At 38.6% G+C, this 13,692-nt stretch overlaps 1 protein-coding gene across 5 annotated transcripts in view; it reads left to right on the top strand.

Moving 5' to 3' along the window:
* Positions 1-13,692, top strand: part of N4BP2L1 (NEDD4 binding protein 2 like 1) — a 28,570-nt gene that overhangs the window by 9,262 nt on the left and 5,616 nt on the right. The window lies entirely within an intron of this gene.

The raw sequence follows: 13,692 nt of genomic DNA, 5'->3' as shown, positions 1-13,692 counted from the left end.
AAAAAAACTTTCTGCAGGGAAGAAGAAAAACTTTAAATAACATGGGCTCTGCTTTCAGAAAACAAACAAAAAAGAAGTCCATCACTATTCTACTTGATGTATATACCCTCAGGCGCTGTTGTATAAATGCAAAGGGAGATAGGCACACTGATGGTCTCCGAAACCTGTTCATGGTAGGGAAATTGCAAACAAACTAAATGTCACTAGAGAAAAGGACAAATAAATGTAGTTTGTTTATTTTATAGTCAGCTCTGGGACCGGAAGTCTAGGACTTAATCCAGCTGTGCAACTCATGAGTCTGTTTTTTCCAGCTTTAATGAAATGTCATTGACACATAACATGTGTTTTGTTTTTTAGATTCCACATATAAGTGAAGTCATGTTGTGTTTGTCTTTCTCTGTTTGACTTATCTCACTTAGCATAATGCCCTCTGGTCCACCCACGTTGTCAAAATGGCAAGATTTTATTCTTTTTATGGCTAAGTCATATTTCATATATACAACACATCTTTGTTATCCATCTATTGATGCACACTTAGATTGCTTTCATATCTGGGCTATTGTAAATAATGCTGCAGTGAACACAGGGGTGCAGATATCTCTTCAAATTGGTATTTGTTTTCTTGAGATAAATACCCAGAAATGGAATGGCTGGATCATATGGTACTTCTATTTTTAATTTTTTGAGGAACCTCCATACTTTTTTTCCATAGTGGCTGCACCAATTTACATGGCAACCAGCAGTGTATGAGGGACCCTTTTATCCACATCCTTATCAACTCTTGTTATTTTTTTTATCTTTTTGATAATCGCCAGTCTGCCTAGTGTGAGCTGATGTCTCATTGTGGTTTTGATTTGCATTTCCTTGATGATTAGATATGACTGTTGGCCATCTGTATGTCTTCTTTAGAGAAATGTCTGTTCCTATCTTCTCCCCATTTTTAAATCGGATATTTTGGGCAGCCTGGGTGGCTCAGCGGTTTAGCACCACCTTCAGCCCAGGGCCCGATCCTGGAGACCTGGGATCGAGTTCCACGTGTAAGTTCTTAATATACTTTGGATATTAACCCTTTACTGGATGTATGACTTGAAAATAACTTCTCCCATTCAGTAGGTTGCCTTCTTATTTTGTTTCCTTCACTGTGCAAAACCTTTTTAGTTTGATGTAATTATATTTGTTTGTTCTAGCTTTTGTTGCCCTTGCCTTGGGAGACTAGTCCAAAAAATATTACTAGGAGCAATGTCAAAGAGCTTACTATCTATATTTTCTTTTAGCAGTTTTATGGTTTCAGGTGTTACATTCAAGTTTTAAAATGTATTTGAGTTATTTTGATATTTTGAGTTTATTTTGTGTATGGTGTAGAAAGTGGCCCAGTTTCATTCTTTTGCATATGGCTGTCCGGTTTTTCCAGCACCATTTATTGAAGAGGCTGTCTTTTCTCCATTGTATGTCTAGCCTCCTTTGTTACAGGTTAATGGACCATATAAATGTGGGTTTATTTCTGGGCTCTCTTTCTATTTTCAAAATAGACCTATGTGTCTATTTTGTGCCAGTAATATACTGTCCTGATAACTATAGCTTGTAGTTTGAAATCAGGGAGCATATTACCTCCACATTGTTTTTCTTTCTCAAGATTGCTTTGGTTATTTGGGGTCTTTTGTTGTTCCATAGAAATTTTAGTATTTTTTGTTCAAATTCTGTGAAAAATGTTATTGGTATTTTGATGGGGAATGCATTGAATCTGGGTAGTATGGACATTTTGACAATATTGATTCTTCCAATCTGTGAGTATATGTTTCCAATTATTTGTGTTATCTTCAATTTCTTTCATCAAAAATATCCTTTTTAAAAAATGTTTATTTGGGGCAGCTCCGGTGGTGCAGCGGTTTAGCGCCGCCTGCAGCCCAGGGTGTGATCCTGGAGACCCTGGATCGAGTCCCACATCAGACTCTCTGTATGATAACTGCTTCTCCCTTTGCCTGTGTCTCTGCCTCTCTCTCTCTTTCTCTCTCTGAATAAATAAAATCTTTAAAAAATGTTTATTTATTTGACAGAGAGTGAGAGAGCACAAACGGGGAACAGCAGAGGGAGAGGGAGAAGGGGGCACCCCATTGAGCAGGGAGCTTGATGTAGGCTTGATCCCAGGACCCTGGGATTGTGACCTGAGCCGAAGGCAGATGCTTAACCAACTTAGCCACCCCGGTGCCCCGCCCCAATAAATATTCTTACAGTTTTCAGAGTACTGAAACCTACTTTAAACTTTTAACGTAGTAGTAAACCTACTACGTTAAATTTATCTCCAGTTTTTTTTTTTGGGGGGGGGGGATGCAGTTTAATTAAATAAACTTTTTTCTTCCTTTCTCTTTCTGATAGCTCATTAGTATATAGAAATGCAAACCAAGTTCTATATATATTAATTTTGTATTCTGGAACTTTACTGAATTCATTTATTAGTTCTAATAGGTTTTTGGTGGAGTCTTTAGGGTTTTCTGTATATAGTGCCATGTCATCTGCAAATAATGACAGTTTTACTTCTTCCTTACCAATTTGAATCAAGCCTTTTCTTTTTCTTGTCTGATTGCTGTAGCTAGGGGTTTCAGTACTATGTTGAATAAAAATGGCAAGAGTGGGGATCCTTACCTTGTTCCTGATTTTAGAGGAAAGGCTTTTAGCTTTTCACCATTTAGCATGATGTTAGCTGTGGCTTTGTCATATATAGCCTCTGTTAGGTTGATTGAGGTACATTCCTTTTTTTTTTTTTTTTGAGGTACATTCCTTCTATATCCACTTTGTTGGGAGTTTTTAATAAGTGGGTGTTGTACCACCCAGGGCAAGCGCATCAATAGACAAGCGCTGAGGGCAGGCAAGTCTGCATGCAGGACCCTTAGTAATACCTCTCTTCTGCATTGTCACCATGTGTCTACCTCTCTTCTCCTTCCGGTGTGGTCTCTCATCATTTGTGGTGCAGAAGCTGTTTAGTCAGCCCGCCGTTCTTCTGGAGGAATTGCTCTCTCTGTAAGTGTAGGTTTGGTGTCTATGGGAAGAGGTGAGTTCACGTTCTTCCAGTGTAACCCTCTTGAGTGACCCTCGAACAGAGCTTTGTAGTTTGATGTAGTCTCCCTTATTAATTTTTGCTTTGGTTGCTTGTGCTTGAGGTGGCCTATACCAAAAAATTGTTGCCAAGATCAATGTCAAGGAGCTTTTCCCCTGTGTTTTCTTCTAGGGGTTTTATGGTTTCAGTTTTTACATGTCAGACTTTAGTCCATTCTGAACTAATTTTCGTGAGTGGTGTAAGATGGTGTCTAGTTTCATCCTTCTCATGGGCTTATCCACTTGTCCTGGCTCCACTTATCAGAGAGACTGTCCTTTCTTTGTCAAGTATTCTTAGTTCCCTAGTCCAATATTAGTTGACTATATATGTATGGGCTTATTTCAGGGCTATCAATTCTGTTCCATCAGTCTCTGCCTGTTTTTGTGCAAGTACCGTACTACTTTGATCACTATGTACTATAGTTTGGAATCAGGAAGTATGATGCCTCCATCTTTGTTCTTTTTTTTTTCTTAAGATTTTATGTATTTATTTGACAGAGAGAGAGAGAGAGAGAGAGCAAGAGAGCGTGCACACAAGTGGGGGAAGGGGCAGAGGGAGAGGAAGAAGCAGACTCTTCCCTGAGCAGGGAGGCTGATGCAAGACTCCATCCCAGGACCCTGGGAGTATGACCTGAGCTGAAGGCAGACACTTCACCAACTGATCTACCCAGGTGCCCTTCCAGCTTTCTTCTTCTTTCTCAGGACTGTTTTGGCTTTTGGGGGTGGGGTCTTTTGTGGTTCCACAGAAAATTTAGGATTGTTTTTTCTACTATTTCTGTGAAAAATGTCACTGGAATTTTGATAGAGATTGTATTGAACCTATAGATAACTTTGGATAGTATGGCCATTTTAACAATATTAATTCATTCAATTTATGAACAAGGAATATCTTCCCACTTGTGTCGTCAATTTCTTTCATCAAAATCTTATAATTTTCAATATACAGACCTTTCACCAACTTGGTTAAATTTATTCCCAAATACTTTATTATTTTTGGTACTACTTTGAACAGGATTGTTTTCTTTATTTATTCTTTAGACATTTTGTTGTTAGTACATAGAAACGCAACCAAGTCCTGTTTGTTGATTTTGTATCCACTCACTGGTATTAATTTCTTCATCTTTAGCACAGGGGTTACTAACAGTCTTATCTCACAAGTCTATCTGAGCATTATATGAGAAATGTAAAGCCATTTGAATAGTGTTGGAACACAGTAAGCACTTTATAAATGTTAGCTATATTTGCTGATAATGGAGTACATAAAGTGGTTAAAAAATGGACTAATTCTATATATAAGCATGAATAGATATAAAAATATACTTTTCCTTCATTTATTCTTTCAATAAATATTGAGTGCCTATTGTATTTAAGGGAGTCTTCTAGGTACTTGAGAAAAATTAGTGAACAAAATAAAGATCCTGACTTCATGAAACTTGTTTGCCAGAGGTAGGGAAACAGATATAAAGTATAAGGAAATTGTATATTATATTAGAAGGTGGGTAGGGTTCTAGAAAAGAGAAAAGAGCAGTATAGTAAAGGTATTGGGAATGCCAGAGTTAAGGAAAGGTTGAATTTTAAGCCAACAAAACAAATATGAAAAAATGTCAACAACTATAGCTCCATCCAGGTGGTAGATATACAGATATTTGTTATTATTTTTCTTTTTCTATATATTTAACTGTTTTTCTTGAAAATTCCTCTCCATGTGATGAGGTAAAAAAAAATAATAGTCTGAAATATGAAGGGAATTGACTAAGAAGCAGAAAAGAATTTTAAAAGGAGCTAAATGAGATCTATTTTAAAAAAGAATATAAAAAAAATGTTGGACTTTAAAAGCCCATTAGAGATAGAGATGAATAGAATCACAATACAGAAAATCAAAGAGTAATCTAGAAGACAAATGTGATAATAAATATAACCAAATAAAACCATAGTAAATATAACTGAAGAAGTGATTGCAGATACAATAGCACATATTTCTGAATTGAAGACTAAATGAAAGTGATAATAAAAAGATAAACTCAGTACTTAGACATATACTGGTAAGACTGGTACAAAAACTGTTAATTAACTACTCCAATTTCCTGAGTTCCTTTTTGTCGGGTGCGGCAATGTGCCAACCATAAAACTACATTTTCAAAGCTCTCTTGCCTCTTCCACCATGTAGAAGCTGGAACTGCAGTGGCATTCTGTGCCCACCAGGAGGCACAGAATGGAGGAATAAAGGAATGGAAGCCTCTTACTAAGAAAGGTGGTAGCTACCTGGATCAGTTGTTGACTTGGGTCCATCATACCTCTGTATTTTTATATGTAATATATAAATTTTTAAAAGTCACTGTTACTGGAGTTTTCTGCTAAGTGTAATTAAGCCCGTTTATAACTGAAACATATTTGAATTATACACATCTGGGGGAAGGGACTGTAATCCAGTAATTCTCAACCAGCCAAACTGCTAATGTATGAAGACAATAGAAGGTCTTTCTCAGACACACAAGAGCTTGCAAAGTATGTAACACCTATGTAGCATGACTCTGTGTAGATCCAAGGTAAAATTTGGGCAGCACAGCATCCAAGCTGTGTAAATTTGGACCAATTATTTAATTTCTTGAAGGTTTTTCTTTTTTTTTTTTTTTCTTGAAGGTTTTTCTTTAAGAACTAGAGAATATATTTACTTCATAAGATTGTTATAAAGGTTAAGGAGAGATAGTATATGCCAACCCCACTGTTTAGTGCTTAGCACTCCTGAAAAGAAAATTTATTGGAACAACAAATTTTAGCCCACCAGGGGAAGAATGAAAGACATCTAGGAAAGAATATCCTTGGGGCACCTGCCTGGCTCAGTCCATAGAGCATGTGACTCTTGGTGTCGGTGTCATCAGTTCAAGCCTCATGTTGGAGGTGGAGCCTACTTAAAAAAATCCTTTTATGCGGTGTTCAGAAATGTCTCCTCAAACAAATAAGAAAATAAGGTATAAATTGTATAAAGGGAAGATTCACAACTATTGAGTATAATTTAAAAAATAAGAAAATACTGGAAAAAAGATAATGAGGAATTTACACATCAAGATTAGTACAACAAAACAAAGTCCAATAACAGGCCTAATTATTTGTTATCGTTTAGTATGTAATGAAAAATGTTTTAAAACAATGGGGAATTGACAAAGTATTCAGTTAATGTGATTGGGATAACCAGGTTTCTATGTGGAAAAAAATCCAGTTAGATCCTTAACCAATACAAGAATACCAAAATAAAAAAAAATATTAGATGATTGGGAAATACAAGGTAATAGGACAAAGATGAATATTTACATAAACTTGGGATGGGAGAGACTATTGTAAATGTATCATCAGAGGCAGAAAGTAGAAAGTAAAAGATGGACATATGACTAGAAAAACTTCTAAAAATGTATTAGGCTTTCGTGTTAGACTTTGTCATAAAATTAAAAAGAAATTTACATGTTCAGTAAGGAGATAATATTAACAAGGATACAAAAATATAATTCATAACAAAGTATCTCTAAATGATCAGCACATGCTGGGGGATCTCTGGGTGGCTCAGTGGTTTAGCGCCTGCCCAGGAAGTGATCCTGGAGTCCTGGGGTCGAGTCCCGCATCGGGCTCCCCGGGGGGAGCCTGCTTCTCCCTCTGCCTGTGTCTCTGCCTCTCTTTCTCTCTGTGTCTCTCATGAATAAATAAATAAAATCTTTAAAAATAATAAATGATCACATGTAAAATCTTGCTGACAAAGAAGTTGGTACAAAGTAAATGCTTAACTATAGCGCATTGGTGAAGTAAATTATGATACATCCAGGTGAATATTTATGTAATAATCTGTAAAAATAATGTCATAGCAAGATATTTCATGAAGTGGGAAATAATTGCTTTGGAATGGAAATAAGTTTGGTGAAAACTTGGTTTGCTCTATATTATGTTTCTGTTTTTATGTAACAAAACATCAGATTTAAAAAATTCTATTTACCTACCTATATACTCACCTATCTATCTATCTTTCTATCTCCTGGAAAGAAGATCAAGATGTTAATAATTATTTTTAGATATGGAAATATGGGAACCTCCCCTCTTTGAAGTTTTCTAAATGTTTTTTTTTTAATTTTTATTTATTTATGATAGTCACACACAGAGAGAGAGAGGCAGAGACACAGGCAGAGGGAGAAGCAGGCTCCATGCACCGGGAGCCCGATGTGGGATTCGATCCCGGGTCTCCAGGATCGCGCCCTGGGCCAAAGGCAGGCGCTAAACCGCTGCGCCACCCAGGGATCCCTCTTTGAAGTTTTCTGTGTAAAAATATTCCACAGTGAAGTATTTCTTTGCTAATTAGAAAATAAAAATATTTTTAAGGTTTGTGTAGATAAAGACATAGGCGCCAACTCGAAGGGCTATCTACTGGCCAAATATGGGACAATTTGGGCATCATAAAGAATAATGATGTTAAAGATTATTAAAAGGGAAGGGGAAAGAAAGCTCCTCTTTACAAGACAATGCACAAAGTAAATAAAGAAGAAATTACATAATGAGAAGAATCAACATTCTGCAATTCCTTTTTTTTTTTTCATTCTGCAATTCCTAATGTAATACTTGATTCAGGGTCAGCAATGAATGTAAAGATCATTGGGGGAAAGGCCGGTGAGTAACAGGATCATTATATGGGGCCTCACAATGTCACAGCCCACTTCCCATCCCTGCCCTCCTGCACTGACCTTGTATAACATTACAAGGGAAGCAATGTTCCTTTATGGAGAGAGATCTGCCTGACACCACCTCTCAGCCAAGTGACCAAACTGAACATGATAGTACAAGCTGTCATTATGTACAGAGAGAAGTACACAAACATTACCTCTGTACTTTCCTTCCAAAAATGTGTAACCTGGACCTAATCATGAGGAAATCATCAGGAAAACTCAGAATGTGGGGCATTCTTAAGCCAACTGACCTGGACTCTTCAAAAAACAGAAACCAAAGAGGGCCCGAGGACAGTTCTAGATTAAAAGACACCAAAGAGACAGAAAATCAAATGCAGTATTTGAACCTATGAAAGACATTATTGGGACCATGAGGGAAATTTAAAAATGTTAAATTTAAAAATTCTGTTAACATTAGTTATTATAAATAAGTGTTCATTTTCTTCATGGGATCATGTTACTATAGTTATGTAGGAGCATGTTCTTGTCCATAGGAGATACTTGACAAGGAATTTAGGAGCAAAGTGTCATGATGTCTGCAAGTTAATTTTTGAATGATTCGTCAAAAATTCCTATGGGAGAGAGAAAATAAATGAGGCCAAATGTTGACTGGTGACTGGAGATGAAGGGTAAGCAACATTGATTGATTTATTCTTTCAACTCATTTCTAAGGGTTTGCACATCTAAATATGAAAGATTATGGGGGGGGAGTTTAGGTGAAAATAAAAAGGAGAGAGAAAAGGACCTAAGGGATACCTTAGACCCTAAGGGATGAGAACCTAAGGGATAGGTGAGACCTAAGGGATATGGCATCCAGGTACAATCAGGGAAATCATGAGACCTAAGGGATATGGCATCCAGGTACAATCAGGGAAATCTGAACACTGACAGGACACTTGGCAAAATGAAATATGGAACAGATGAAACGAGATTAGCTATGATAATTGTTTTTTTAGAGAGAGAACATGTGTACAGGTGGGAGGGGCAGTTAGGAGAGAGAGAATCTTAAGCAGGCTCCATCCCCAGTGAGGAGACCTATGCAGACCTCGCTCTCACAACCCTGAGATCATGACCTGAGCTGAAATCAAGAGTCAGCTGCTTTATTGACTGGGCTGCCCAAGTGCCCTGGCTGTGATCATTGTTGAACCTGGGTCATGAGTCCATAGAGAGTGATTGTATTTTTCTGTTTTACATGTTGGGAAATTTCCATAGAAAAGTTGGGGGTACAACTCAAAATTACATAGTAACATTGGACTTTGTCAGAGAGTGAGTGATTAATAGATATCTAAACATGTTTCTTTTAAAAAAAAAGATTTTATTTATTCATAAGAGACACAGAGAGGTAGAGACACAGGCAGAGGGAGAAGCTCCCTTGTGGGAGCCTCACGCGGAACTTGATCCCAGGACCCCGGGATCGCAACCTGAGCCAAAGGCAGATGCTCAACCACTGAGCCACCCAGGTGCCCCTCTAAATATGTTTCCATGGGTATTTGTTATTAAATAAAGAACTACACAGAAGAGTGGTAAGTTGTGAAATCAAGATTAGTACCTGAATTTCTCTCACAGCAGTGATTTTAAATGGCGGGGGGGGGGGGGGGGGAGCTGTGGAAGTGATGGTTACGTGGAAATAATTGTCTGTTTTTTTTCTTTTCTCTTATTTTCATCCTCTCAATTTCCCCAATGCATGAGGCTCTTAACCACCATAAAGAAAGCCAGAGCTGATGCATTGTCCTCATCACTTCTGAAGCTGATGGAATGGTATTTATTACTTCCACCTGTTGGAGAATCTCAAGATTTGTTTGTTTAATCGGTTCTCTGTGTAGCTAGGAGAGCTTTTATTGTGCAGCAGATTCCAGATGCTGCTGTACCTGCTAGTGATAATTTAACATTCAACCGAAGATAAAACAAGTTTTTAAAAGGGATGATTCAGGAAGATCATACAGATAAACCTCTGACTCTCCCTAGCCTCCCTAATTTCCATGAGGCTGTAAAGACAAAAACACTCATATTTTTGTCTGCGTGTTAGGAGGACCAGTTAGGCTATAGTCAGGTATCTCTTAGGAAACGATAAGCAGGTGGTCTAGCCCCGTGGTGGTCCTGAACAATTTAACTTTTATTCTAAGGCAAATTTTTACTATCAAGGAGGGCAGTACTTTCTTTGGGGGGGTATATGTGTGTTTTGTTTTCTAAAAGGAAATAGGATTGAAATAAAATGTATTTTGGACACTCATGTCGTAAAGATTTTTTTTTTTTTTTGTAAAGCTTTTTAAAAGGAAACATTAAGGGCCTCCCCAGGTAGCTCAGTCAGTTAAGCATCTGCCTTCAGCTCTGGTCACGATCCCCAGGGTACTGAGATCAAGCCCCATGGTGGGCTCCCTGCTTAGTGGGGAGCCTGCTTCTTCCTTCCCCCCTGCTTGTACTCTCTCTTTCTGTCTCTCAAATAACATCTTAAAAATAAAGGAAACGTTAGAGAGTAGGAATATTAACTTCCAATAGATAATATAAACCATAAAGAGGAATACAAGAGCAGAGAAGGCTATGTTTAGGAGAAGAAAAATTCAACTCTGAAAATGGTAAAAGACCACAACAAAACCCATGAATGGCAGGCTTAATAGGAAAACAAATGAAATCAGATTTAGAAGAGACATCAAATCTGGGACCAAAAAGAAGAAAGTCTTAGAACCAATATCTATAACTTTGCTTAACTTAGTGCATACAAAGGAAATTATAAGTATATATATATGTGTGTGTGTGTGTGTGTATATATATATATGTAGTGTATAACTTAGAAATGTGGAAATAATATATAAGGAAAATAAGTTATACACTATTATTTAACCTCTGAATGCAACTTTCATTATCTAGACTAGATAACATTGATAAAAGTGATTTAAACACTGTAAAATATTCACAAATATAAAATACACATTTAGTGCTGCCTTTGAGCAGCACTACTGTTTATTGGAGACAGAGAGCTGGGGGTGTGTGGAGGGAGAGGGAGGGAGAATCTCAAGCTGATTCCCTGCTGAGTCTGATCCCTCGACCCTGAGATCCTGACTTGAGCTGAAATCAAGAGTCAGTCACTTAACCCACTGCACCCTCCAGGCACCCTTTAGTGCTGCCTTTAGATTTTTTTCTAAGGCGTCATCATAGTTGTTTACCTTCGAGGTTAAAGTTTGGACTGATGATTTGGGCTTTCGGGTTTGAGTATATTTAAAGTTAGATCAAAGACATATATGTGGAAACTAGGCAGATTTATTTCATCAAATCTCCTTTATTCTTTTGTGTCACTTCCTGTATCCGTGGTAGAGTGCTAAATGGCCACATTTCCTTGCCACCTCTCCTGTTTATTTTCCTATCCTTACACTGGAGGCTGGCACAGCCACTTGCTTTGACCAGTAGAATGTGGTAGAGGCCTAGCAGTTTGTACTCTTGCCCTCCGAGGCACTGCAGGTTAGCCTCCCAGTTTAGCCACCCAGGCACTGCATGGGTTAGCCTCCCTGAGGATGCGAGACCATGTGGACCAAGAACCAGCGGACAGCGCCCGCAGCTGCGTGAATGAATGAGGCCTGCGGAGACCATTCAGCCCCTCACTCATCAGATGACTGTGGCTGCAGGAATGGTCCCGGGCAAGACGGGCAGCACTGCCCCGATGAGCCCAACCCAAACTGCTGCTCCGTGAAATCAGTTCATTATCTTTCCGTGCAGTGGACTTCCTGGTATGGGAGAGCGACCATCAATGTCTTCTATCATCTGTTCCCACTTTAAACACACCGCATCCCTTTGATGACCTCTTCTCATCGGACTTGGTTTCCATGGTTTTCAGACCTTACATTGACCTGGTCACTCTTCTCTGGACATAGTCCAGCTTGCTAAATCTCTCTTCCAGTTGTTCAGCACTCAGAATGGAAAACCACTTCAAATGTGATCTGCCACTTTTAACCTGTTCTTGTTTTCCCCTAGAGCTCCTTCCTCATAACAAGTCCTAACGTGTTAGCTTTACCTCTGGGGCTTTGAACCCCCTCCCTCAGCGGCAGAATTCTCTCCGGTCTCAGGATTGGAGTCAAATGTTGTCTTTATACTGCTTCCTTGTCAGAGTTTGCTCTCGACCCCAAGTTTTTTCAAACTTCATCTGCACAGTTCTGTATTTGTTTTAAAGATTTTATTCATTTATTCATGAGAGACACACAGAGAGAGGCAGAGACACAGGCAGAGGGAGAAGCAGGCTCCCTGCAAGGAGCCTGATGTGGGACTCGATCCCGGGTCCCCAGGATCACGCCCTGGGCCGAAGGCAGGCGCTAAACCGCTGAGCCACCCAGGGATCCCCCTGCACAGCTCTTTTGAGTGGGTGCTAGGTCAGCTGTGTCTGGTTCTTTGGCTAAGCTGCGAATTCCGTGAAAGCAGCTATTTTATTTTTGTACCTTAACACTTCACCCAGTGCTTGGCATATATTAAATGCTTAGTAAATGTGTAATGAATTGGATAATTATCTAATATTCTCTGGGCATTAAAATGCATTATCTTCTCATCTACATTTTTCCATGAGGCTATCAAGCGAGAGGCCATCAGATTCCTGTTTAAATCAAGATGTAAGATTATGTCCATTGAATTTCCCTGTTTAACAGCTCAGCCCATCAGCTATTATGCTGCTTTGTTTTTAAATGCTATCAAGCCTTCTGAGGAATTTTGACAGAGATGTTTGTTTACTGTTTCTGGAATGTGCTCACTCATTCTTGAAAATCGAGGCATCTGCTTTATTTTGTTTCTTCATCTCTTTCATTCGCTGCCATACTAATCCACTTGCAGTAATTTCAAGATTACATACACACTCCAGTGTATTTTACTACTGTGGCATAGAAACAGTTTGGCAAATTTGATATCATGTGCTATATTTATTAATACAAAATAGTACTTTACACTCATAAAAGTGCCTCACCATTTGCAAAATGTTTTCCCAGATCTTATCTCATCTGAGCCTTACTAGAAGCTGTTTCATAGGTAGTGATGATTATCTGTGTTTTTCAGTCAGGGAAACAGCTTAGAGAGATAGGTCACATGACTGGGTAGAGAAAAGTCAAGAATTAAACCCAAACCTTTCAGAGCAATCTAGGAGCTTATTTATGATCTGGGCTCTGGTGCCTTATGCTCATTCTGCTCTTTCCTGATTAAAGACAGCTTTTCTCATGGAGAAGGACAAACAAAAACAGTTGAACAGCTCTGCTTTTCTCTTTACATTTCCTGTTCTTGTCATTCTCCAACCTTTTTCCTTCCCCCCCCCCCCTTTTATTCTGAGCATATCCATTTGGTCATATATTCTGCTTGCCTATTGAATGTTTTGGTGCTGCATTCCGGGTTCCTCTATGTTATTAGATCAGTGTCATAACCTAGCAAGATAGGTGAAATCATCCTTAATTTTTACAGATGAGGAGAGGAGGCTCAGAGATTTACCCTAACTGGGTACCTACTGTAATATCCATCTTCTCCCCACAAATTGTCTGAATAAGGATTTCAAGTGGAAACATCTTCCCTTTGAAGTTATTTTGTGCAGAGTTTAATATGCTTTTTTTAATTTGTTTTTGTTTTAAAGGGGGCACTCCGTGATGGTTTTCCTTTTTTCTATGATATTTCCTGTTTTAAGAGTGTGATAGAGGTTTACAGAGGCATGGGGAATGTTGGCTCTACCTCTTTCTTTCTCCTGGTGTGCTTTTTTCGCTTGGTTTAGGTTACATTTAATATGTAAATATGTTACCTGGATAGGGTGGCACACACACACACACACACACACACACACACACACTGCACTTTTATTCACATTTCATACCTCAGCAAGAACTAGTTTCTCAGATGGGTCCATACAGAACCCAGAGCTCCAGAGATGGGACCAGGATAGGTGAAAGGCAGT

This window comes from Vulpes lagopus, chromosome 8 (assembly GCF_018345385.1).
Source record: "Vulpes lagopus strain Blue_001 chromosome 8, ASM1834538v1, whole genome shotgun sequence".
In the NCBI taxonomy this organism is placed as follows: Eukaryota; Metazoa; Chordata; class Mammalia; order Carnivora; family Canidae; genus Vulpes; species Vulpes lagopus.
Note: the sequence above shows the minus strand (reverse complement) of the source record. Positions and strands in the feature narration are given on the sequence as shown.